Raw genomic sequence first — 27775 nt, forward strand, 5'->3', positions numbered from 1 at the left:
TTGCTGTCACACACACACACACTCTTTATGCTCTCTCAACAGTTTTTCCTCCTTTAATTCCAGCACCAGTAATTTATAAATACAGTATGTACTTTTTCTGCAATGCACACACATTTTATTTCATTTACCAAAACGGCATGAGGAATTTGCCTAATGAAGAATCCATCTAAAAAAACGGAATAGGGAAACTTTGCTTCTCTGAAGTTTAACCAGAGCAAAGCACTTAATTTATGACCTAGTCCTATGCATGTTTCTTTAATAGCAAGTATATCTCACAGGTCCTCAATCTAAAAGCCTAAAGGCCAGTCCCATTTTGCCCAGTGGACCTTACTCCCAGGTAAAACTGCATAGGACTGACTGCAGTATATGAGCAGTGATGACGACGATGACAATAGCAGCAAAAGTGTAGTGAGGAATATGAGACCTAAATGTTACAGTGTTCTTGTGCAGCATGCTTAAAAACTCTGCATGAATTATTACTATTGTTATAATTAATTTGACATCCATTCAAGTAAGTGCAAAGACTCATTGACTTCACGATATCATTATTTGCAGCCTCAAGAGAAATACCATTATTTCTTCTTACACTTTGCTGCTTGTTAAGGCAGAAATATCACTACTGCATTTGGTCCAGTTTGGGTGGCAGGCGTCTCTGTTCTCCACTCATGTTATCTTATTTCAGTCTCTCCATTTTGGTGCAATAGAAATGCAGCCCTTATCCATTTGTGATTCACAGGCCACTGTTTCCGCCCCTGATCCTTCCATTTATTTACCAGGTTTATATCCTGCCCTTGCTCCACGAAGAGCCCAGGACAGCAAACACACACACACACACACACACACACACACACACACACACACATCAAAAACGGCAATAAAGCAAACATGTTTTAAAGATTAAAGCATTCTAAAAACAATTACAATTAAAAACATTTAAAAGTCAGTTAAAAAAATATTGCAAATGCAATTGCAATTAAAAATCTACTTCCATCCAATGATCCCAGGAACTGTGTTCTTCATCCACCAAATGCCTGGGTGAACAGGCATGTTTTCAAATTCCTTCTGAAAGTTAATAATGAGGGAGACAGGCACACCACACTAGGGAGAGAATTCCACAACCCGGGAACCACCACTGAAAAGGCCCTGTCATGGGTAACCACCAACAGGGCAGCCCCTGGTGTTGGACCACCAACAAGGTCTCACCATAGAGTCTGAGATGGTTGGCACTGGCAAAGTTGCTCATTTAGGCACTATAAGCTATGCATATATTTATTTCTTATTTTGCCTTCTGTGTTTCCTTGGATAGAATTAGGGAGCCACTTACTGCAGTGCTGCAATAGGGAGGGAGGGAAAATACAGTATTTTTCATCCCTATTACAGTGCTGATCTTGGAAGAAATGCTCCAACATCAGCAGTGTAATACGAACGAAACAGAGAAGGACTCCTTCCTGCTTTTCTGATCCTCTCTCAGTCCTTCTAGCAACACTTTCTATGTCAGAGGGAGAAGTGGCACTTTTGAAATGTAGGATGCACATGTGATTTTGGAAGAGGGTGGCAGGCCATTAAAAATGGCTTCATGGGCCAGCATTGGCTGTGAGTTCACCACCTCTGGCATAGATATATACTGTTTTGTGGTTTGTTTGTTGTTTTTTTTGCATATACACAATTGCTTTCTGAATGGTTCACAATCATAGACTAGAAGATCCATCTCAGAGCTACAGTTCCCAGCTCCCATAATAAACTACAGTTCCCAGGATTCCTCGGGGGAATGTGATATAAAGGGGCTTTAAATGCTTGGTGGTTGATGTGACCTTTGATTCAGTCCAATGAGACTTTTGAAACTTTTTGGTGGGTCGTAACATCCTAAGGCAGCCTTGGCATTTGTTCAAAATAAAAACGACACTCTAACTCTTAGCCATGCCTGCTACTGCAACCTACCACATCCTCTGCTTACCGGTAGCTTATTTTTCCAGGGTGCTGCTTTTTTATTGGGGTGTGTGTGCTTGTTTATTTGGCTGGCAAATAACACCCCAAGAAAAGGCATCATCATTCCTGCTCCACTACACCACAGACTGCCTGCATTTCTGTGTTCCCCATTCATGCTTGCAATAGAAAAACAAAAATATTATGAAAACATTCTACGCTGCTCTCTTTCTCTTAAAGGCGGCGTTTAAGGGCTAAGCAATCAAACGATACCCAAGATTAATATTTCAGAGGAGGGGGGAAATAAATCAACCTAAACGAAAGGAGAGGGGCGGGAGTTTTGGGTAGGTGGTTAAACGCTGGCGCGCCCGGGCTTGCCAGCTTTCCTGTTCAGCGCTGCAAGATGCGCCGAGCTTCGCCTGTGCTATACTGCCACCTTGTCTAAACGCGGGGATTTGCACGGCAACTGTGCAAAGCACGTTACGGGCGCCGCTCGCCTCCTGCACTTCATCTCGCATAGCGATAGGTAGTTAAATAGAAAATTTCCACAGCCCTTACAACTATGATCCGAATATTCTCAGGCGATCTGCCCGAGATCTCTGCTTTGAAATCAAGGAAGCAGAGATGAGAGCATGTCAGGGACGGGACAACACCTCTCCGCTCCGTCCCAAGTCCCAACAGGGTTTTATTATGGAGCTCTTTAGCAGATCGCTTTGTGCAATCGGAATTGAAATGGGCCGAGGCGCACCAGGTCGTAGCAGCACGCCATCCAACAAACCGTTTTACTTCGGCGCAGCTTCATTGTAGCTCCTGGTGCTTCCACGGAAGAAAGTGAGTTATTTGCACGCCTCAGTGCCCCCCCCCATCCCCAATATATCTCTGCCATACTTTTGAGATACGCCGGGGCGGGGTGGAGAAAGAGAGAGAGAGAAAAACCGAGCCCTCCCTCTCCTGCCTTCCCTTCGAGTTAACGCTCTGCGTGCGCCACTTCGGGAAGGCTGGAGGAAGAAATCGGGAGCTGCAACCTGCGCGGAGGAGTTTACCGCTTGGATCTCTCGTTCTCCCTTTCTCTCTCACACAATACCTTTTTAAACTCTTTTTTATTCGGCGTTTGAGAGCAGGGAAGCTTTTAGGCACGAGTTCACGTATCTCTTTAGTGATGTGGCTATCAGTGATGTTCCCTATGAACTCTCCGTTGCTCCACCGTAGCAGAACCAGTACAAACACATTAAAAGCGCATTTCCCTTGCCTCCAACAATCCCGGGAACTGTAATTTGATAAAGGGTGCTGGGAATTGTGTAGCCCCAGAGGTAAACTACGGTTCCCATGGTTCTTTGGAGGGGGGTGCTTTAAATATATGGTGCGTATGCAGCTCTGATAAGTTATTTCTGCATTGCAGGGGGTTGGACTAGATGACCCTTGGGGTGCCTTTCAACTCTACAGTTCTATGATGCTATGAACTATTGTGCCAGGAAGAGAATGAGACCCAAGGCCTAATCCGCATTCGGAGTACATCTGGAGCAGAACTGGTTCTCTCTTCCACCTCTTCACTAAAGTCCCAACGCCAGATGAAAGATGAAGGAGGCTTGTAGGGAGGGAGGAGGTTATCTTTATATGCCTTCCCCACCCCCGTGCCTCAATAGAATACCTTTCCACATGTAGAAGCGTACACACGTGCACGCTGTTAACGCACATTCTGTTTCTGCTTGCGGAGCCCCGAAGGCGAGGAGGTTGAGGTGTACCGGGGGTTAGGGAAGAACTAAATAACTACAGGTTAAAGTCATACAACACGCACGAAATCCAAGGATCAGAGGCGAAATCCCTCCGAAGTGGCTCCTAAATCCACATATTGTTCGCGGGAAATATTTTTTTAAAGATCTGTAAGTGCAGAAAATAAAGATCCAAAGTAGAAACACACCCCACCCTTTCCTCTCGAGTCCAGTGGCGGCTTATGCTTTTTCTTTCTTTTCCAAACCCACTCCCTGAGACGAGACGAGGCGGCACGTTTGCAAAAGAGGCACGCAGCTGATCTCCCGAAGGATCTCCCGAAGGATCTCTCTCTCTCTCTCTCTCTCTCTCTCTCTCTCTCTCTCTCTCTCTCTCTCTCTCTCTCTCTCTCTCTCTCTCTCTCTCTCTCTCTCTCTCTCTCTCTCTCTCTCTCGTGTGTGTGTGTGTGAGTTTCCCCAGGCATGCAAGCCTCTCACTTTCTCTCTCCAGACACTCTGTGCTGGGCCAGCCACAACAGAGCAACCTCTCTCTCTCTCCCTTTCGCTCTCTCAGGCTCGGCTCTTCTTTCAGCGTCCCGCCCTCAAAGGGTTAAGCGGCCGCTGCCTGCCGCTCTTTGCTAGACGGCTGAGTTTCGAGGAAGGCGCTGTTTGAGGCAGGCGTCGCTGCGCGCTGCTGTTGCCGCTGCTCTTGCAGCCACCCGCTTGTGAAACCCGCCAGGCAGGCTCGCTTTGGGAAGACGGGGGGCACCCATCTGCTGCATCGAGGATCTGCTTTGGGGAAAGAGGGGGGAAAGAAAGAGGGAGAGAGATTTGCTGGCCGGAGGCGGAGAAGAACGAGGCATTTGGTCATGCTCGGCTGTCTTTTGCATCTTGGCGCTCTGGGTTGAATGACCGGCTGGACAGCGGCTCCAGAAGATCCCTCCGCTGGGTGCTCTTCGGCGAGAGAAACCTCTCTTCGGCGGCCGCGGTGGAAGCCGGAGATTATGAGGACGGCGAGCGTGGCTCTTGCCAGCTATGGAACAAAGCCAGACCTTGGCGGTGATCCTTAAATCAGTACAATGCAGGAATCGAGCGGCTGCCCTCGCCACCTTCCTGACCCAGTGGGGTTTGGGTGAGCTCCAGCGAGAGGAGAAACGCGGCGCACTCTCGTCAGGTAAAGCGAATTCTTTTTCCTCGCTGCCTTCGTGCTGCAGGCGCCACCATCTGAGATGGCTGGATGGATGGATGGGGAGAAAGAACTCGGGCCATTTCATTCGCCCAGGGTTCCAAGTTTCATTCGGGGGGGAACCAGAGAGGTGTGCAAGGTTAGATTCGTTGTGACTCCGGAGAGCGCGAGATAGAGAGAGGTGGAGGATGTGGATTCTCTCTCCATAGGCAGGAGGAGTTGTGTATGCATGGGGGGGGGCATAATAATGATAATGATAATATATCTGCGATCCTGAAAGTACCTACTCCAGAGTAGTCCCCTTCAAACAAACCAATGACAGTTCGGTTTCTGCATGGCAGATTAAGTTTGGTGGTGCCAGTTCAAGTACACACACAAACACATTTTCTGGGTGAATTAATGACGGGGTCTCCTTTCCAGTGCCCCCGACTCTCGCGCAAAAAGGTCCACGTGGGTGGATTCTGATAGCTTCTGTAAATCAGGCCGTTCCGTGCCTTCAAGTTCAAGTTCTCAAGCCTTGAGGTAGTGACAATCGTGTGTGTGTGTGTGTGTGTGTGTGTGTGTGTGTGTGTGTGTGTGTGTGTGTGTGTAACGTTTCAAAACGGTGCCTCTGCTCCGCCGGTTCGTCTTTTGCGTCCGGAACCTGTGCGCCTTTACGCGCAAGGAAGCACAGGCGAGTTCAACGGGACTTTACGTCCCTGACAAATCTGCACCAGATCGGGCTGCAAGAGTGATGGGCAAGGCTTTGAGAAAAGCAGCGTCCTCCCTTCTCTCTCCCCCTCCCCGTGCAAAAATAAGGATCCAGAATCAATCGATTGGAGAGCTCTGAGTGGCTTATCCCCACCCCACCCCCACCCCGTGCTGCCTGCACTCCTTCCTTTTAGCTCCCCTCCCCATTTTAATCCAAATCTACTGCTGACGGAAACAAACCTCCTTTCTTCCCCCATCAGTCAATCACTGTCTGGCAAATGTCTTTCCTCCACCACCCCCTTTTCGCCTCCGCAGAAGACGGGTGCGGGAGCGTTAGGGCTGAGTTAACTCCTTCGAGTCCGGACCATAGCTGCCAAGTTTTCCCTTTTCTCGCGAGGAAGCCTATTCAGCATAAGGGAAAATCCCTTTAAAAAAGGGATAACTTGGCAGCTATGGTCCGGACCCTCATTCATTCCGAGTTACCGTGATACTCTCCCGCACCGTCTTGATTTCGCCGAGACTCTCCCCCCCCCCCCTCCCGCTTTCCTCTCCAGCGGCGATCCTGCTTTTGTGATAACAGTGTGCCCTGCTCTCGTCAGCCGTTCCGTTTCAGAGCCTGGCTAGATGATCCCTCTGACTTTCTTCTCCGGGGTCTGCGCACCAGCATTTTCATTTTTCGAAGGGGGCGGGGCTGGACCCCTTCAGCGGGTTTAGCAGTTCCTCCGTCTTGGAAAAGTACATAGATTGCAGGCTGTGAACCCCGCGAAAGCCATGCCAGGAATGAACGTGCCATGATCCCCAAGCTCACAGATGGGCTGTGAGAGAGAGAGAGAGACAGAGAGAGAGAGAGAGAGAGGGACATACTTTTTGGTCTGTGCCCAGGCGTTGATAACACTGTGTCTCATCAGGAACACAGGAAGTTGCCTTAGTTCAGTAGCGTCTACAATGACTGGCACCAAATCTCCAGGGTATTACCGGTAGGGTTTCAGTCTCCTCCAGCCCTGCCTTGAGATGCCGGGGATTGAACTTGAGATCTGCGCGCAAAGCGGGCGCTCTGCTACTGAGCCACAGCCCTTCCCTCCTTGAGCTGATTCCATTTCTCCGTGTAAACTGGGCAATATCATAGCCCTCTGCTTTGGAACAGTCATGCGTGCTACCGTCCCTTGCCATTTTCCTCCGTTTGGGGATGTGCCTTCGGAGGTAGTTTAGGCCGTGTCCAAAACGCCCAACGCGTCTGTATGCCCCGCCAACACATTGCTGGGAATGGGTGGCTGAGGCAAGGACAGCGAGCGTGTGGCTTGTACGGGGGAAACGGAAATACCTCTAACCGGCTCTTGGAGTCAATAGGACGTTTCGCTCAAGGGAATTCTCAGTAGTTAGAGTCGAGGCCTGCTTCACTCCAGCGTCTGCACTTGGGTTTATTTAGCTTACACTTGATGGCTGTCTGCGGAGGGTGTGAACTAGCTCCGTGGAAAAGCCTCGCGCTTGAGGCCATGTGGGCTTTCTCTTCGTGGCGTTGGGTCTGTGGTGGCCCACTCCACTCACACGTTCAAGGCACCCTTTTGCGTGGCAGTCATGAGAAGGCAGGTATGAAACCCTCCCTGTCCCTGCAAATGAACCAGGAACGAGTTCGCGACACTAGTGTCAATCCACTCGGCTCTTTAGCTCTAGAACCTCGAGTCCAGATGCTCGGAGGAGGGAAAAACAAGTTAGCATGGAAAAACAAAACAAAATCAGGAGTGGTTTCAAACGCTTTTTTAATAAAAAAAACTACCCCCTCTTCCAAAAGAAGAATCTGTAGGATCCCTGAAATTGACAAACTTCACCGAGTTCCCTCCCTCCCTGGTGCTCAAAATTAATGTCAGACATGCAACCCGATAATATATATTCATTATTACCAGCAAAATCTTGCAGGTACAGTCGCCTTTTTTCTCTCCCTCAGCTCCATTTTAGTCTGGTGAAAATGCGCCCTCCGTGCAGTAGCCGAAAATTTAAATAAAAGGGGTTTACTGGCTGCCTCCCTCGCAAATGTAGCATTTGGGGTTGGAGGTTATTTTTCCAGTTATGAGGAAGAGACGCCTAGATTTCTTCAGTCCTTTAGAAAAGTCAAGATAACACAAAACAGATCTCTTCCTTCTCCGGGGATCGGCTGATGTATTTATTGATTTTATTTTGACAGGTAAAAGTTAAAAGGAGGTGGTGGTGGGGATCCCACCGTAGGCTGCAGGCATGTGAAACAGCACCGCTATGGTGAACATTCTGCCTCTTTCCTCCCTTCCCCTTTCCTAATGACTACAATTAATTCATTTTATCCCAGCAAAGGGAGTTCCTTCCTTTCCCTGAAAGCTCAGAGCAGGATAAACCAAGTGGCTTTTTATTCTTAATAGTCGGGATCCTCAGGGAAAAAAAAGAGAGAGAGCCAGAAAAAACTCAAATCTTATCCTGCCTGCCATGGAAGCCCTGCTGATGTTTTTGTCGGGGAGCCTCTATTGGGGCAATTAAAGCAGCTAATGACAGGCGCGCGCGCCCGCAAGTCCAGAGCCGAGCCGAGAAGTAGATCAGGCTGAGCGCCTAATACGCCGCTTGGTGCTGTTTCCCGTATTCTATCTGATAGCTGCGCGAAGAAAGGGGAGGAGGGGGAGAGACTCCTAATAAGAATCGAGGCAGAAGCGCCTCTTTGGCTAAAGAACTTGACGGTGAAGGGTGGGTTAAATAATTAAGGAGGCGGGGGGGGGGAACCCGAGCCCGAGTTTGCCTCTTGGAAAGCTTTCAGGTTGCAGCCCTGCCTTCCAAGCATTCTTTAAACTCGCCATGTGGGAGGAACTCCGGGAGAGAGAGAGAGAGATGGCTATCAAACCGAATTCATTACTGTAAACATCTCCTTGGGGTGTCAGGCGAGCAAAAGGGAGAGGGAGGAGAGGGAAGGTGGGGGAAGAGAGAGAAGGGCTCGGCTGCCATTAGAGTCCGATCGGAGATCTCCTGACGCCCAGGATCAACCTGCCAGCGCGGCTGGACTTTCCGAGCCCAGAGGCGAAAAAGGCGCTCGAGCGCGCAAGCGCTCACGTCTGCATGCGCCCGGCGCCCCAGGAGGTTTCTGGGGTGCTGCTCGTCTGCGCTTCCTCCTCATGGGATCTCCTCTCTCCTGAGCTCTGAGGACCGAGGGGAGAAAGGCCAGGGGAAAACAACCACACCAAACTGTTCTCTGCAGGCGGATTAGAGCTCGCTTCTCTCTTCCGGACGTCTCTGTTGATTTCGAGTTGTTGGCGTCCCTCTCTGCCTGGTGTGTTCTCTCTCTCTTTCTCATTGAGAGGTGGGGACCGAGGAGAGAGAGGGGAAGAGGTGTGCGTCTTTGCGCTTGCCTTCTCGGGGATGCTGAAGCCCCGGGCTGCGCGTTGGAGGCGAAAGGAGGAGGATGTTGCCGCTGCCTCGTAAGCGGGGAAGACGGAAGAAAGTGCCGCGCTCGCTCCGCAGAGCAAAAGCAGCAGCAGGCGGCGGCCCCGGAGGCAAGCGCCGCCCGCAACCTGCGGGAGAGGGCAGCAGCAGGAGGCGGAGGACGACGACGACCCCACCGCGGCGAGGGGGCGATCCCACCTTTGCTGCTCTCCCAGCGCCTCGGAGAGCAACGTTACTGCTGCTGCTGCTGTGGCGGCGGCCGCCAAAGTTTGGGTGGTCTTCGCTGGAGGGGGAGAGCAGAGGCTCCCCGGGGATTATGCGCACCCGAGGACGACGCTTCAGGATCGGAGCCTGCAGGTACAGTCGGGCTTGCGTCCCTCTGTCTTTCAGGATTCCTCCCTCTAATACCCCCCCCCCCCGAAGGAGGGAAGCCACCTTGCCATAACAACCATCGCCACCATAGTGCCAAATGCAAAAAGTTCGTGGCCTGGGATCCAGGTGTGGAAGGGATGAAGGGCAAATGGCCAGCCGTCTGCTTAGACTAGAGGGGTGGTGCGCGACTGACAGGGACACACACGCGCAGGCATCCCCACAGGGAAATTTATCAATGGCTGTATGTGACAAGTGGAAAGGGAAAGATGCGATCGCCGTGCGGCAGCTTTTGTATTTCAGCCTGTGTGTGAGAGAGAGAGGGTGAGAATCCAGATGAACGTAGAGGGCAGCTTTTTCCTTTCTCTCCTTCATCCCCCACCTGACTCTTGACTGTTCCAAATGGCCATTTCCTAGCCTTGAAAGGGAAGACCCACCTCTGTCCCCTCCTCCCATCAGTATTCTCACACCATCCAGCAAAGAGCTACTACTTGACATTCTGGAAGCAAGTGAGGTTTATATTTTGGAAGAAAGAAGGGAAGAGATTTCCATTTTGGTGTGTGTTATGGAATGGAGAAGTTGAGCAGATGAAAGCCAAGCTGGCAAAGATCAGGTTAAGTCAGTGCTGACAAGCATTATGAAATTCAAATGGAGGGGTGCGGGGAGGCAGCGGTAAATTGCATCAGTATTCATCAGATTCCCATCAATAGCTACATAAAGGCGGATCTGATGGCTTGGGGGAGGTAGGAGGAGGCAGAAATGGCATTTCAAGTCCATCAAGTGGACAGCAGCCTTATTTCATGTAGCTGGTCTGAGGGTTACTGGCAAGCCAGAGAGAAAAGAGAGGAGTGGGTTGGGGGGGGGGAAGCAGCCTGAAAACTGAGGGAGAAGCAATCAACCTTCCTCTCTGGAATGGAGAATCAGTCAACAGGAGCTTTTAATTAATTTTAATGGAGGAAATCTGTTTTAAGGCTTACAATAAGCTAATAAAGTCCAAGGCAGAAATCCATGCAGAAGCCTGGACTTGTGTATAGAAAGTGCTGATTAGATTTTTGCCTTTGCGGGATTTTTTTATTTTTTATCTTTGGTTTAGGAGAGAAAGAGAGATAGAAAGAGAGAGCATTTGCTTAGTGTAGGCAAAGCCTATCCTTTTACACCCAAGCTTATTTACCGTCTCTTAGTGCTTACAAACCAATCATGCCAATTGGGATCTGGAATGTAATCTTCTCCAGGCAGCTGAATCCTGCAGTCCTCACTGAGTCAAAACTCCCGTGGAGTTCATTCATGGATTCATTTACTTAGCATGTACTAGGGAATTCCTGCTCCAGTGGGACTGGCAAATCCATCCTGGATTCAAGAGGGACAAAAGGACAGTCAGGCCAACCCATCACGGTCTGTGTCACAGAAATGCACTGAAAGTGGCATTTTTTGACCAAAGACTGCAGCATCCTGATATTAACAGAAAGGATACTATGCTGGCATGCTTATTTTGTTTCTATGTTTTGCTATCCTAGGAGTCAGTGACTCCTGCAAGCGCAGGAGGGACAAAGCTGGGCAGTAGGCCTTCTGAGATAACGTTGATTCATTTTCCTTCAAAATTGCAGTAACCTATCTGATCTATTGAAAAGAACACAGAATAAAGGCAGGAAAATGTTTTGCAACTGTTGTGGAACTACCCCTTTCTTTTTAGAAATGATGGGGCTGTTTCTTCTAATTCTTTTTGCCTAAATTACTTTAAGATCGTCGTAATCCCCACACCCCACTATGCTTATATTTCAGCAAACAAAAACCACCACCACCCGCTCCTACTCCATACCTTTCAAAAATAATTTTCTCCATTCCCTTCTACTCGTGTCAGTTTCCCCTGCATTAAGTTGACCCATCAACATATTGCACTTGGAACATTAGGCAGCCTCAATACTTTTTACACTGCTCTGAGCTCACAAACTCCTTACCCAAAACTTCCCAGGAGTCCCAATAAGTGGTACTTTTTGAGAGGATGTTCTGGTCCTATACAACTGGGATTTCAACTTGGATTTAAAACAGGCTCGGTTAGTTGCAGGTGGCATTGCAATGGTTAAAAAGAAAACAAAAGAGGATGGTTGGACTAAATGATGGGGGTGTTGGTTCTTCCAGCTTTCCAATTCTATTATTCTATGAGATGCCAGCCAAGCACCACTGAAAATTGGACCTCCTTGGCATGGTGATAATGTTCTGTTTGCAAACTGGCCTCTGATCAGAATGTTGGACACGGTTTGCAGAAGTCTAGGACTTGGACAAAAGATAAATTGATGGAATGCAAACAAGCTAAGCTAAGGATTGACTTGTTCATATGTATATGTGATTTTTATCTGCATATGATTTTCGGTCTCTGGATTTAATTTGAGCCATTGCTATAAGTCATGATTATATCCTGGTCTGCTGGAGAGCCTGATACAGAGTTAGGCTTATCTGCCGAAAACAACCCATCTCCACCCATTTCAAAAAATGTCTTACATGGGCTGTGGTTTCAGGCGAGAATCAGCAATGCAAACATGTCTGTAAGTGGTTAGAAAGGCAACTCTCAAGTATGTAGAGCCCTGATGATTTGATTTTCCTCTCCATTCCCTGGCATAAGAAAATGTAGGCTTCCTTGTTTGAAAACAAGTAGGAGATCAAGCACATTAAGGGCTGTGGCTTTTATTCTGCTGTGCTTTATAGGTGAGGGAATAGCCCCTCTTAAGAGAAAACTGTTTGTTTCCAAGAAGGACAGCTTCTTAGTCACCCCTGCACCCTCTATGAGTTCATTTTTCACTAGATTACTTTCATATAACTTTGTGGTTTCTGCCACAGTGATTCAAATTCAGTCCATTAGTGACCTCTATCTGTGAGAAGTATGCAATCAATGCATGCATGGTCTCTCTCCACTCTCACTCTCTATCTTGCTCCTTTTCTTCTGCAAAGTATATTGTGGCAGCAGGGAAGGGGGGGGAATGCAACATCTGACTTGCTTGGGTTTTGGATATCTTAAATTACTCAATTTGCTCATTGGATTAAAAGACGGTGTTCACTCCTAGCGCTTCTCATGTCTGTTGTTCTATAGCAGAACAATATTCAAATGAATATAAGGTAACTCAGACCCATTTGCCACTAATGTGAAGAACACCAGGCATTTGGACAGGGTTCTCTTATTTTGCTGGCGATCATAAGTCAGCCGACTTAACAAAATCAAGAGACAAAATGCAATTTGGTATGTCCAATAGTTCATGTTTGCTCCAGAAGTTCTGTTGATTGGGTCTTTTATCACGCCATAGTTGAAAGTAAAAAATAAATAAATGCATACTTAGCAAAGATGTACTGTGACCAGCATTTAAATATAGTAGCAAGATTATCTTTGTAATAAAAAAGGAAATAAAATTCCATCTGTGTCTGTATTTTGAATACCCATCATGAGATCAAGGGAAAAGATTGTTATTAACAGATGGTCCCTTTTTGGGGATTATTAAACCCAGCTTTCAAATATCAATTTGTCTCTTGCTTGTATCCAGATCCATATTTCATGTTTTAGTTAATTATTGTGAATTGTGAATCGAGGACTCCAACAACAGCATTGCTTTGATGAGGGGGAATAGTTTGGTTTGACATTTTCCAGATGATATTTGATGCATTTAGTGCTGGGGTAACATGGTGGCATTAGATGCTTAATGATTCCTTATTTCCTTTTGGCAAGTCTTTGCCCAGAAGTAATTGTTTGGAGATGTTGTTGCTGTTGTTCAGTGACATAATCCAAACTTTTTTTTCTTTTTTTCTTTTGGAAGCAAATTGTGCTCTTTCAAGAAAAAAAGAAGAAGGAAACCTCACAAAGTGACTGTTCTTATTTTATTTTAAAAACATACAACCTGCCCAATTGTTCCAAGGAAATCAAGATGGCTAACCACCAAAACCCACAAATTGAACCCAATTACAAAATCCAGATATTAACATAAAAGCAAGAGCCAATTTAACGATTCCAAAATAGCCACCAACACACATTATGTGAAGGAAGACTGTCAGCTTCATGCTGATGGCATCAAGCTGAATTCCCTAAAGCAGTGTATGACCTATAGATACATCTGTGAGCTTGCTTTTAAAGAACAAATAAAGAAATACGTGACCCAATAATTATTACATCTTTGGAGGTTTTTTTTTTTTTTAAAAGAAGCAGCAGTTAAAAAGAAACCCATTAAAAAACTGATGGCTTACCAAAGGCAAATACTTTTGTGGGAGCCAGAGTCCAGTCTTTTCTGAATCTCTTCCAGTTTAGTCCTCTATGAAAATGCTTAGCTAGTACAATGAACTTAGTTATATTCAGCCAGTGGCCCAGACTGTTGCGATCTTCCTGTTCTTTGGTGTTTTACTGGTGATTTACTCAACTAGCAGCCTTTATTTCTCTTTGATTCCTTCTCCTGACATGGCCCTTTGAATTGAATAGGAACTCAGTGCTAGCGAGGTCTTAAAACAAATCTGTCATGTTACATTCAGGATTCCAGAAAACTTAATGATCCATAAAGAAATCTGTAAAACATCTTTAATCTTTTTTTAAAAAACATTCTGTGCTTTCTGATCTGCTTCTTAAAGGTCCCTTGTCTACTTTGCTAACAGCCCTGATACATGTGGCTTGTTTATTTTAAAAAATGGCTCCTTCTGATCCGGTTTAATGGGAATATTTCTTCTTCTTCTGTATATAAATGGGTGAAGGTAGAGTTATAGAAAAATGCATCATACACTTAGGTAAACCAGCCACTGAGATTTAGGTGTCAGCTCCCAAATTGTTAACTCATAGGTAGCCTTAATGAGATTATTCCAACAATGTGTGGACTGCAGCATTTGAACTACAGAATTTCGAAAACTTTTTCTGTGCTCATGTCTTCAGGGGCTGAAGGACCCATCTCCTTTCCTATCAAATCCAATGGGGTTTCATGATGGGGATGATCCTAAAGATCTCAGTCTTGCAAGTTGCCAGAATAATGTCATTGGCCAAGGCCTGTACTTCCATAATTCCTGAGTACCTATCAGCACACTTTGATCATGCTTTGAAAGGGGTGGGAGATACTCGGCACCTCACAGGATCAGTTCTCCCCTTAGATCAACCCCCCCAAAGGTCACAACAAAAATTCCGACATGGCTTTTTGAGTCCTTCATAATTATTAATCACTGGGCAGCTAGTCAACTGATAAATTAACAGAGTAATTCACTGTGACAGTTTATGGGCAAAGGACCACAGTCATAGAAATTAACATAAAGGAAAATGATTTGCAAACTTATTGGGGGTGATAACCTTTAAATAGTCATGATAATAATCAACATGTCAGATCCCAGTAAGCTCTCACTCACGTGGAACCAGAGTCGGTGAAAAAAGGTTTTAAGTGTTGGGGTGTTTCATTTTTGATCCCTTCAAAGTTCTGCCCATGAAAATTTAAATAGGCTGTATCTGATTTCCCCTCTTATATTTTATCAGTTTGGAAGGAGTGAAATTTAATGCTTATTTTTTGTATTTGTTTATCATTCTTTCCTGAATCTGAAAGCTGAAACAATCCTTTAAATTTAATGACAAAAGACCCAGGTTATTTGGAAGCTAGTGTGTGAGTCTTGCTGAACCATGAAAGCACATTTTTCATTGGGGCACAGAAAAAGAATTTCCTGTTGCATTGGGCCATATACTCCTCCTGACTTCCGAAGGCTGAGAATTCTAGCCTTGCAGGAATTGCATCAAAGGCCTCTTTAAATCCTTTTGTGCTTGCCTGAAAGACTTATTTCATACCCCTCAATTTCTGTTGCCCTCTGTCCCCATGGTCAGAGCCAGCCCTGTCATTAGTTAAAGTAAGGCAACCATGTCAAAAAGCCCATGGTTGTGGACCAAATAGCAAGAGCCCCTTGACTCTTTGTCCTAAACTCCCTGGCCCTTTGCCTCCATTGAGGCTTAAACGCAGGACAGTCTTAAGCATATCTGGCACCGTGGTGTGAAGATCCCTCCGGCGCCCCCCCCCCGCTCCGTTTCCCAGTGCGGCTGTGTGGCGGGCACTGCATGCAGCACGGCGCCCCCCTGGCGCCTGGCACCACGCAGCCTTGCCTTTAGAGCCGGCCCTGCTTAAATGGCTCAGGACCGCAATACCTCCATAAGACTGCCTCTTTCCATATGAACCTACCTGGACCCTGAGATCATCTTCTGAGACCCTTCTTTGTGTGCCTCCTTCATGAGAGGTCCAGAGGGTGGCAATACAAGAACGGGCCTTTTCTGCAGTGGCTCCTTCTTTGTGGAATGTTCTTTCCCGAGAAGTTTGCTATACACCTTTAGGCGCCAGGCAAAAATGTTCCGCTTTAACCAGTCCTTTGGCCAAGTGGCATCCAATGTCCTTTTAAACTATGTTGGGGAGGAGGGGGGCTATTGGGTTGTTTTTGTATTGTGATTTTATGTTGTAACTGCCCTGAGACCTGTGGTATAGGGTGGTATACGAATTTAATAGATTAGATAGATAGATAGATAGATAGATAGATAGATAGATAGATAGATAAAGGGGCCACTGACCATCAGGTCCAGTCGGGTTGCAGCGCTCATCTCACATTATTGGCCGAGGGAGCCGGCATATAGCTTCCAGGTCATGTGGCCAGCATGACAAAGCCGCTTCTGGCAAACCAGAGCAGCACATGGAAACACCATTTACCTTCCCGCTGTAGCGGTTCCTATTTATCTACTTGCATTTTGAGGTGCTTTCGAATTGCCAGGTTGGCAGGAGCTGGGACCAAGCAACGGGAGCTCACCCCGTCACAGGGATTCGAACCGCCGGCCTTCTGATCAGCAAGCCCTAGGCTCAGTGGTTTAACCACAGCGCCACCTGGGTCCCTGATAGATAGATAGATAGATAGATAGATAGATAGATAGATGATAGATAGATAGATAGATAAAATAAAGCCCACCAACAGGACCCGAGTACAAATGTTCTGTCCTCTCTTGTGCTATCCAGCAACATATTCCCAGCAAACTGTCTCCAACAGTGGAGGTAGAGCATAAGCAGGAGGAGGGTTTTTGTTGGGTTTGTTTGTTTTTTGTTTTTACAATTTAATCACTTTTATTTTACAAAAAGAAGGCTCAAAGTGACTGTTAATGGTTAGTAGCCATTCACAGCTACAAATTTGTCTAATCGCCTTTCTAAAGCCATCCATTATGGTGGCCGTCACAGCCTCTTGTAGAAGGAATGTGGCTGGAAGAGATGAGGTCCACAGACGATGTTCTTTCTTCTTGACAGGGAAGCTTAGGAGTAGCACCAGGAGTGGCTGCTAATAGACATATCATGCCTGTGTCCCTGGAGATTTTAGCCCTTCAAATATTTCTGTATAGTGGGATCCTAGGCATGCCTCTGAAAGTAGCTGCAAACTGTCCACTGGCTATTACATGATACACTGATGAAAAAGGTCAGAGCCCAGAATGGAAACTAAATCCAGGACCTTATTGGGAGAGAAATGGGTTAATGCTGCCAGGAGTTACACTCCCAACAGCAGCTGGTGGTGCATGTCATTCTCAGAAGCAGAAACAAATGGGCAATGGTAGTTTGCAGGGAAGGAAATGTTCCATTCCTTAACTGTAGCATTGGAAGGGTTTGTACGCACTGTGTATTTTGGACTTACATGGGATGGGAAAGCATTTCCATTAACAGGACAGTGACCAATAATACACATGTTGACGATATCTCTCTCAGTATAGCACAGATGCTGCTGAACTCTTGCTTCCATTTTCTTAATTGTAGGCGTTTACAGTGTGCTACAGTTACAGTTCTTTAATTAAAAGTTAAAGTGTTTGCGCTTTTGTTTCGCATTAGAAAGTAACCCAGCGCAACGGCCTGGTTCACCCACATATAAACATTAATGCAGACCCTCTAAGTGTCCTATTTTCCAGGGACAGTCCTGGATTTATAGAAGTCATCCCAATTTCTGATTTGATCCTGGAATGTCCTGCTTTTCCTCAGGATGTCCCTATTTTCATCAGAGAAATGCTGGAGGGTATGGAGTTATGTGACCCCCCCCCCCAGCCAAGGAGTTAAGCAACTATAAAACCTTTAGAAGACATCTGCAGGCACCTCTGCATAGGGATTTTAAAAAAATGTTTAATGTTTTACTAGGTTTTTGTATATGTTGGAAGCCACCCAGAGTGACTGGGGCAACCCAGTCAGATGGGCGAGGTAAATAATAATAACAACAAGAATAAAACAACAATATGACATCACTATTTTCATTGGAGAAATGTTGGAGGATACGTTGATGAGGAATCCTCTGTGTAATGGGGCACATTCATTTGTGCTGCTCCTCTGGTACACACACTATAGGGGGAAAGTTTCTGTGAATTGGGTGTCGTACCCGCACCACAAAGTGCAAGAAGCACGCACAGGGGAGGGCATGTGTGTCTGTTGTGTCATGGTACCTACAGGATTCCTGATCACTGGGTATGTGCATTGACACTCAGTGCATTTTCGCCAACTAAGTCCTACTCAAATAGAAGCAGACCCATTCAAATTAACGGGCCTAAGTTAGTCATATCCATTAAGTCTACTCTTAAGTTTGGATACAACTCAGTATATACAATTATGGGTAATTGTAGAGCATGTGATGTGAATCTATTTCAAGACATTGAATTTAAAAAAAAAACCCAGAGGCTGGCAACCTAAAGCTCATTCTGTTTTGCATAATGGCATCTGGGAAGTGTAGGCTGCTGGCTCTTTTCTTCTAGCCAAGACATTAAAATATATTTAATTGGAATGCAGTTTAATAATGGAATGATACCGGTACTCACCAAGGTTGGATTCTTCTTTTCCAATGGCAGGGCCTTTTTCTTACCAGGCTTTCAGGGATCTGTCTTTGAAATTCAGATGAGAGTTAACACAAACAGATACGAGATATTTGGAGAGTAAATATATCCAAAAGACTGAAGGAATCAAGTCAGTCCACGTGCTTCAGTGAAGGTAACTCCTTTTCCCCAAGTCCCAAGTTAGCTGAAATGCAACCTCTTTTGACTTGGCGTATATGATGCATGTGAAGAAAACCCAGTCAAATCCCTTGATGCTCCTGAGAATGAGGAGGAAACTGAGAACATTTAACAACTGGGAGATGCGGTTGATGGTCCACAATTTTATCAAACAATAATATTAAAAAAATTATATGGAAAGGGATGACATACAGTACTTTGATGTTTCATTTCCTTTAAAAGTTAGAAGCAGAGAAAGTTGGTGGCTCTTCTTTTTGAAAAGCTATTTCAATTGTTTTTTCACTACTTCCCATATATTTTCCAGAATAATTAGAGGCCTGTGAAGTGGCCTTTCCTGCCTAAAACAAAAGGAATACAGTCATGTAAAAACAAAAGGCAACAACAACAAAAAAAACGCTTCCAATTTTCTGTAATAACATCTCTCTGTTTGGCAGGCTCTTGGGAAGTGAAGCGGCAACCTCCAGAACTGGAAGTGCAAGGTGTGGGGTTTTTTTTTTTTTTTTGTAGTCTTAGCCTGAGCAGCTGAAATCTGAGCATTTCTGGGCATTATAAGGAAAGAGTAAGAACACAGCAAGAGAGAGAGAGAGAGAGAGAGAGAGAGAGAGAGAGAGAGAGAGAGAGAGAGAGAGAGCTGTGCACCCTACTTTCACACTTCTGGTGTAAATATCTGTGATGGTGACTGGCACATCGTTTTGGGCAGTGAAATGCACTGAGCTACTATAGATGCGAGTCTATAGGCAAGAAATGCGAGTCACTTCCACATTCTCTTTGCGAGTTTCTTTGCAACACATAAACTTAGCTACTCTCTTTTAGGGATATAATGCAAAGATGGACATTGACTTTGGCCTGAGGGTGATAGTGGAACTGTGAGGGGGTTCCTGGAACAGCTCTGCTTTCCAGAACATGTTTCCACTCTGTTAGAGGCATGGAAATATCTCTCTCTCTCTCTCTCTCTCTCTCTCTCTCTCACACACACACACACACACACACCACACATCCCACTGAATTGAAAATTGTGTGTCCCTACGCAAAGGCAGAGATGTTAACATCACAAGAAAGCTATCAAATCACAAGACTCCACTGTTTGCAATAAGGGTGTGAGGAATGCATGGATCCTTGACAAATTGACTACATGGAACTGGCCTTTGTAGCACTTTTGTTTCACTCTGTTGAAAAGTATTGTCTGATGATCAGTATCCGCCCTATGATAAACATTGGACATATCCCCTTATCTTGGTCTTTTAATGCCTCCCAGTTTATAAGCTCTTATCAGCCTGAAAGCCTTTCCTGGGATGTAATCCATGTTGGAGTTAATGTCTGATTTCTATTAAATGATTAGGGTGATGAATGAAAAAAAAACATATAAAGCATTACTGTTTGGCCATCTGAAATGATTTTTCTTGATCACACACTTGCAAGGAGCCAAGCAAATATATTAATGCTCCAATTTAGTAGTGCACTTCCACTGTATTATTTATTGAGTCAGAGTATGCAGAGATGGAAGGGACCTCCCAGGCAATGCAGTCCATGCCCTCCTCTTTAGGGTCATGGGGTGTTGTTGTTGTTGTTTAGTCGTTTAGTCGTGTCCGATTCTTCCTGACCCCATGGACCATAGCACGCCAGGCACTCCTGTCTTCCACTGCCTCCTGCAGTTTGGTCAAACTCATGTTGGTAGCTTCGAGAACACTGTCCAACCATCTCGTCCTCTGTCGTCCCCTTCTCCTTGTGCCCTCAATCTTTCCCAACATCAGGGTCTTTTCCAGGGAGTCTTCTCTTCTTATGAGGTGGCCAAAGTATTGGAGCCTCAGCTTCACAATCTGTCCTTCCAGTGAGCGGGTCATGGGGTATATCCCTCTAACATACCGTACAGAGATATTTTGAAGGACAATCCTTACCATGCTTACTCTGAAGTCCGTCCTATTGAATTCAGTGGGACTTACTGCCAGGTAAGTGGGATTCGGATTGCAGCATTAGCTGTTTGGAGGATTTCCAGGCTTAGAATCCTGATTTTGTGTGAGACTTTTGGAGAGGGATTTCTCTTGTGTCCAGCAATTTCCTTTTTGTGCAATACAACAGTGTGCTTGTTTTGAACTGTGACATTTTGCCATTGCCTCCCAATGAAAGCTGCAAAGGGTATCTTGAAACAGATTGTTTTCTAGTGGCAGATAACAGGATAGATATGCACAGTGAATTGCTAAATTGTTTGCATCAGATCAGCCTGTGCCCACTGATACTTCTTGCAGTATCTGTTGCCAGAGTGCTCAGTGCAAGTCTGCCCTCTTCTTTTCAATTCACTCCTTTCAGTTTCTTAAGGTTGGTCTGCAGGTCCCCAGTAAACTGTTAAGACATCTCTTTGCTCGTAATAGTCTGTTTTTATTTGAGAAATTACTTTCGCCATTTGATGAAATTAATTTCAGTAACTTCGTCTTGAAGAAGTCGCGTAAAACACAATAACAGTCTTTGCTCAGGGTGAAAAGTGTCTACTATTACTGCTTGGAAAATAGCTAAGCAATAAAAGGACACAGAGGACATCTCTCTTCTTAAAAATAACACCCTAAATGCCTTGGAGCAGGCTTGCTAGAATAGATCCCCCACACCATTTTCAGATACTTTTCTCAGTTAGCATTTGCAGTGAAGCCGCAGACAACACTGTTGATTTTAATTGCCACATCCCTGCAACCCTCTAACCAAAATAATTCTGTGTATACAATAGCATCTCCAGAGAAGGAATATATAAATGTCAAAAGCTAAGCTCTACACTCTGCACAGAGGACCTTTATAAATCCGGAATAAATGAGGTGTTTAGAATTGCTGCCAGCAGCCCTGGCAAGGGGGATGGGAAGAGGGGAAAAAAGAGAGAGAGAAAAGTCTGTTGATCTGCCCAGATTCTGTTTTTCTTGCAGAAATTTCTTATCAGCAGATGCACACGCATCCTACATGATGCAATTGTGGATCTACCGATAAGGGAATAGTTTGACTAAATGTAGATGGATTGGACCAGTTATTTGGCCGAGTGTTACGATGTGAAACAGCTGAGTGCAGAGCGTCTGTGCATTTTCGGCAGGCAGCCGAAGGATAAGTAAGGAGTTGTCTTGCTGGAATTGTTTGGCATGGATTCTTTGCCCTTCATTTGTCCAGCGTTGTAAGTGTATAAATCAGTTTGTATGGGCCATGATGACTCCAAGATTCACAGCCACTCATCTCTCTGTGACATTGATGGAATCTTTATTGGATCAAATGCATTGGAATTCTAATTATGACTCTCTACTCTTTAGTGTTCCCCTCCAGCCATCAATATCTCGTAAACAATCATATTTTACAAGCTTCGGGAAGATAGTTTAGGCAGATGTGTGCTGACTAGGACAAGGCCTTAACCAAATCACAGCAGAGGGATCATATTCCTCACTTTCAGTGATTGAAGTGAAATCAGAAGGAATTGAAAATGGTAGTGTCATCGTCCTCCTTAACAGGGAGGGGGAGATGGAAAGAAAATAAGCAGCCCTTTGGAAACACTGCTGAATTGTCACAAAGTTACTTGAACATTGATATCATCATTCAATATACAGCAACTTTTTTTAAAAAAGATAACATGTGATGTACTTTGCCATTTCATAGGGTATATGCATATTGTCAGAGATGGCTAACCTGTGGCCTTCCATATGTTGTTGGACTAAAACTCCCATCAAGCCCAGCCAGTGGTCAAGGGTTATTGCTGAATCTAGTCTTTGTTCAGGATGGAAGATAGCAGATCCTAATTTATAGTTCTTCTCTAAGCACCTTGCTACCAACTACCATTCAGGAAACTACCAATGTGTAGCTGTAGGAGAATTCACCTTTCCAGTACAGGTAGATTGACCAAGCAAAGAAAACTTTATTATCTAGATTAAAGAAGCATGAAACATTTCCCCCCCCCCCCTGTTATGGAGGGTAGGACTTGAACTGTCACATGGAAGATGGAACAAGCTTGTTTTCTCCTGCTCTAGGATTCGAAGCAATGGTTTCAAAGTAACAAGAAGAAAAATCTGGGCTGTCCTCCCTAAAAAAGGGTCAACAACTTTGACCTGAAACCCCCCCCCCCAAAAAAACAGGGGTAGATCAGTGCCAGTTTTTAATTCTGTAAGTAGATTGCAGTCTCTTGGGAGTTGGCCACCCCTGATCTACACTGACTAGAACTGGCTCTCTAGGGTTTTGGAACTTCCTTGCCCTCCTGGAGATACCAATGATTGAACTTGGAACTTTGCATGCAAAGCATCTATCTGCTCTACCACAGAGGTATATCTGTGGCCAAGGGCCAAATAAATATAGAGCATCCTGAGAGGTGAAGGTAGAAAGACTCAACTCCTGGTAGTCACCACTGGTCCATCCAGAGAGGGAGTGAGTTAATGAGGCTCTGGCCAAGAATATATAACAACAACAACAACAACATATTTATTAACCCCCCCCCCAAATCTGGCTGAGTTTCCCCAGCCACTCTGGCTGGGTTGCCTTCAGGGTTGCCTTCAGATGTCTTCTAAAAGTCAGATAGTTGTTTATTTCCCTGATATCCAATGGGAGGGTGTTCCACAGGGTAGGTGCCACTACGAAGAAGGCCCTCCACCTGGTTCCCTGTAGCTTGACTTCTCGCAGTGAGGGATCCACCAGAAGGCCCTCGGAGCTGGACCTCAGTGTCTGGGCTAAATGCTGGGGGTGGAGATGCTCCTTCAGGTATACATCTAACTTATTCTTCCACGAAATTGTCCACTACTCTTTTAAAGGAGGTGAAAAGTGTGAGACCTTTTAGTGTAAATCTAAACTGAAAATAAATATGCAGAGATATTTTTTCTTTTATTTTCTTTAAAAAAAGATTTAAGAAGTAATAATCCCACACCAATATTGGATTTACAAGTTTCACTTGTAAACAAGTGCACCAAGGGTTCATGGCAATGATTTAAGATAAATGAGCCAGATACTTTGTGTGGGCCACTGGAATCTGCTGCCAAAGAATTTTTGAAACATTCACTTCTAAAGCATTTTTCCTGACAGCCCATAAAAAGAATTATGTTCATGTTTAGATGTCATAAATTTACACATTTTTGTTGTCCCACAACATCTTACTCTGGCAACCCAAAATATTCAAGGTCCTGATATTTAATACAAACAACAGAAATGTTAAGATCTGAAGTCAATCAGAGTATGGCAGGCTACTTTGATATCAAAACTGATACCAATTAAGCAAGCCAGCCTAAATAGGGAGTGCACGTTCTGTACCTATTAACCACAGGTGCATACAGTGCGAAAATATATCCTGTATTAAAGAGATGCAGTTCCCACATCTTCACTCAGACCATTACCGAGTAGAAGTAGCCAATCTGGTACCCTCCAGATGTTCATAGAATCGTGGAATTGTAGGGTTGGAAGGGACCCTGTGGGTCATCTGCTCCAACCCTCTACAACAGGCATCCCCAAACTGCGGCCCTCCAGATGTTTTAGCCTACAACTCCCATGATCCCTAGCTAACAGGACCAGTGGTCAGGGATGATGGGAATTGTAGTCCAAAACATATGGAGGGCCAGAGGATGTCTGCTACAATATAAAGGTAAAGGTAAAGGGGCCCCTGACCATCAGGTCCAGTCGTGTCCGACTCTGGGGTTGCGGCGCTCATCTCGCTCTATAGGCCGAGGGAGCCGGCGTTTGTCAGCAGACAGCTTCCGGGTCATGTGGCCAGCATGACAAAGCTGCTTCTGGTGAACCAGAGCAGCGCGCGGAAACACCGTTTACCTTCCCGCCGGAGCGGTCCCTATTTATCTACTTGCACTTTGATGTGCTTTCGAACTGCTAGGTGGGCAGGAGCTGGGACCGAGCAACGGGAGCTCACCCCGTTGCAGGGATTCGAACCGCCGACCTTCTGATCAGCAAGCCCTAGACTCTGTGGTTTAACCCACAGAGCTACAATATAGGAACTAGCAACTATGTTGTTGGACTCCAACTCCAATCTCTCCAAGCCAGCAGTCAATGGCCAGGGATGAATGGGGCTTGTAGTCCAGCAACATGTGGGAAGGGCTATCACTTGGTCTGGGTGTTTTTGCTCTAAGAATACGTTTTGTACAAGTTTCTGAGTATCCAGGATGGCTGTCTGCAGCCCTTCATAGCGTTGTGTCTTTTATGTGACATAATGGAGATTTCCACCAAGACAGGAAGATATTTTGCAAGGGGGACTCATAATGGAAATGACTTTGTAATCTGTAATGATTGCTTTCTTTTTTTAAAGTGATTTTTTAAAGGAAGTTAATCATCCTGGTGATGGTGCTGTTAAACACTTCTCTAGAATTCTCTAGTATTCATGAGCATATATGTGCTGTCATGGTAGATCTAACCCTTTGGCTGGTCTTATGGCATTCTCACTCTGTATGATCCACTTGGATGTCTTCAGACTTTCCTTGGTGTGGGGGGATATTCAGTGTATTGTATTCTTACATGGCATGCAGGAAAATTATGGCCTTGAGGTTGACAGGGATTGTCTGCAACCATCAAATTTATCCATGGCATTGCACAACTTTTTAAGAAAATGTTCTTCTGCAATTGCTGTGAATCACTCAAGGCAACGTTGTGGTTCTCCCCCCATTCCATTGATCCTTACAAGAATTGTATAGGTTAGACTAGGCTTTCTCAACCTTGTAGTTCAAGAACACCTGGGGACCCAACTCCCATCATCCCTGGCCGCTGGCCAGGAATGATGGGAGTTGTAGTCTAACGACATCTAGGAACCCAAGGTTGAGTTAGACAGCAATGGTCAAAAGCCATCCAGAAAGCTTTGTTGCCGAGTGATTTGAACCGGTGCTTCTCCAGTCATAGTCCAACATGCTAAGCGTTAAACAACACTATACTATTTTTGTGACAGTGGGAGGAGAAGCATTATTTTGCTGTACTGCTTGTGTTCTACATGATTGTACAAACATTTTTCGGTGATTGAAACTCACAGTGAGAGAAACGAATTCATTTGAAGCATTTGCATATCCCATTATGGAATTGATATACAGTCTGTCTCCATCTTGGAAACAGGGGTGTGTTGTGCGGTTTCACATGGAACAGCTGTATCTGCGATGCTATAATTCAATGTGAAAGGGAGAGAAAGTGACAATTCTCAAAAAAAGCCTTTACTTGAAAGTTGCTGTAAGTTACTACCTCAGTCTCAGTTTTCAGTCTGATATGTGGAGACCATTATATACCGGTAGGCTTTGGATTCCTTCTTAAGGACAGGGGAGCAATTAGATTCAGTTCAAATTCAAGGCAAATCTAAATAATTTGCACTTTCTGAAACACTGTGCAAACTGAATCACACCCACTCTTAGAAATTTACACGTCTCTGAATTTTGCAGTGCATTTCTCCAATCAAGTGACACATATAAAATGTGTATATTATTATTATTATTTATTATTTATACCCCGCCCATCTGGCTGGGTTTCCCCCACCACCCTGGGCGGCTTCCAACAAATACCCAAATACATTAAAATATCACAGATTACAAACTTCCCTAAACAGGGCTGCATTTAGGTGTTTTCTAAATGTCAGGTAGTTGTTTATCTCCTTGACCTCCGATGGGAGGGCGTTCCACAGGGCGGGCGCCACTACCGAGAAGGCCCTCTGCCTGGTTCCCTGTAGCTTTGCTTCTCGCAGTGAGGGAACCGCCAGAAGGCCCTCAGCGCTGGATCTCAGTGTCCAGGCTAAACGATGGGGGTGGAGACGCTCCTTCAGGTATACATCTAACTTATTCTTCCACGAATTTGTCCACTGAGGCCGTATACTGTGCCAAGGTGGAGTGTGCATTACAAAATGCATATACTAGTAAAAATAACTCATCTAAAGGATTGCATTAGGAACATACAAATATTAGGGAAAACATGCTTTGCAAAAATTGCCTACAAAAGTGCTTTAGAAGACATTTGCACTAAATTGCTGGTGAAACTTCATGAGGACTTTTTGAAAAATAAAAAATCACAAAGTGGTGAGGGAACGTAGAGAGCAGAATTCAAGATTGGGTTAAAAAACGAGAAAGTGGGAGAAACCAAAATTGACAGATTTGCCCATAGAAATTGATGGATTTGCGCATCCCTACTTCTCCCCTGGCTTATAAGAATGTTTTGCAGACTAGTTGTAACTGCCTTTTGCCCCTCTTAACCTGCAACATGGGGAAACTTAAAATTGCATTCTTAAGCCACTCACAGATGTAGCTCTCCTTCCTGCAACATGGGGACAATATACATATTTGATATTGTCATATAAAGAGCTTTTTCCTCCACACACAAAAATAGGAACTGCTCTCATCACCTGCCATCCCCAAACACAGTAAGACCTGTGTTTGAACTTGTGCCAACTCCTGTTTTTGCCTCTACTTCTTCCCCCTTGGTGGCAGGGAGGTGGGGAAGTGGCACGATGACACCCTGCTCCAGAAGCACAGCTATGCTCCTGTCTTGCCTTTCACCACCGCCTCTTACGAGCAGCTGCCACTTTCACTTCTCTGATTGGAATGCAACATGATGTCAAAAGGAACTAGGAAGTCCCGTCTCAGACAAAAGAATTGTAAGACTAGAACTTGTTTATGTCTGTGGTTGTGCCATGATGAGTAATGCATTTTCCCCAACCTCAACACTCCGAACATATTTGGATTTTATTTTTTTTAAAAAAATCAGTGCATGCAGATATGGATATCTTTATCCATTTATTTTCACACGCAACACAAAAAGGAGAGGGACAAAAATGCTCAAGGTCACCTCTGTTGCTTGGCAATGCTCTGTCATGCAACAACTTCTTTTGTATTTGTTTTTAATCTTCTTTCTTCACCTTTAGGAGCTAATGCCACTCTAGCAGAAAGAGAGAGATTTTTTAGAGTGCTTATTGGTGAAATAATTGTACATAAATCAAGGTGCCATCTTTCCTTCATCTGGGGAAAGGATGGCCAGGAGAAGCACAAAAGCTGACCCAGCCATTTCGGGCAACTTTTTCCATTTTAGAGATAAAAAGCAGGTATCAGAACAATGGCAGACTTTCAAATTTCAGTGGAGCCCTTATGCTGAATTTAAGCACCCCTTTCCTCTGGCTCTGCATTCTATAGCATTATTGTGCTCCCCCAATCACTGCAGTGTGGCGCCCAGTGCGGCCAAACAGGTCACGCTACCCTAAATCCGCTTCTGCTCACAAATGTGAAGGAAATCCTGAAGAAATGAAACAAAGCACAGAACAGGTTTCTGGAGTAGCTCTCCAAATTCCATATATGGAGTTGCTTATTTTGCATATGATTTGGCTCAGTTTCCAGGTAAGGATTGACACGTTCCCCATGTAGAGAGCCATGTCAGCTTCTGAAGGAGGTGATAAGGAGAAGGCAGAGATGATTCGTAATCCACATACCATATTCGATGCACTAAAAAGGGTTTTCTTTTTCTTTTTCTGGGCACTTGCAGTTGCTGGCTGTTCCCTCAGGAGACAGTATGGCCTTCTACTGGGGAGGCCAGGGCTTAAATCGTTGCTCATCCATGGGTGGG

General features: G+C 45.1%; 1 protein-coding gene across 8 annotated transcripts in view; it reads left to right on the forward strand.

Annotated features, from left to right (window-relative positions):
- The first annotated feature begins 881 nt into the window (after positions 1-881).
- The window catches only part of FLRT2 (fibronectin leucine rich transmembrane protein 2), a 95265-nt gene continuing 68371 nt past the window's right edge, over positions 882-27775 (forward strand). For 2 of the 8 annotated variants that reach the window (XR_015950701.1, XR_015950702.1), the window contains exon 1: positions 4833-9255. The gene's annotated coding sequence lies outside the window, so the exon portion shown is untranslated. Of the gene's footprint in view, positions 4804-4832; positions 9256-27775 lie in introns of those variants that run through there. The other 6 variants (XM_035107710.3, XM_035107745.3, XM_035107735.3 and 3 more) reach the window with 5 other exon arrangements.

The sequence above is a fragment of the Zootoca vivipara genome, chromosome 1 (assembly GCF_965207765.1).
Source record: "Zootoca vivipara chromosome 1, rZooViv2.hap1.1, whole genome shotgun sequence".
In the NCBI taxonomy this organism is placed as follows: Eukaryota; Metazoa; Chordata; class Lepidosauria; order Squamata; family Lacertidae; genus Zootoca; species Zootoca vivipara.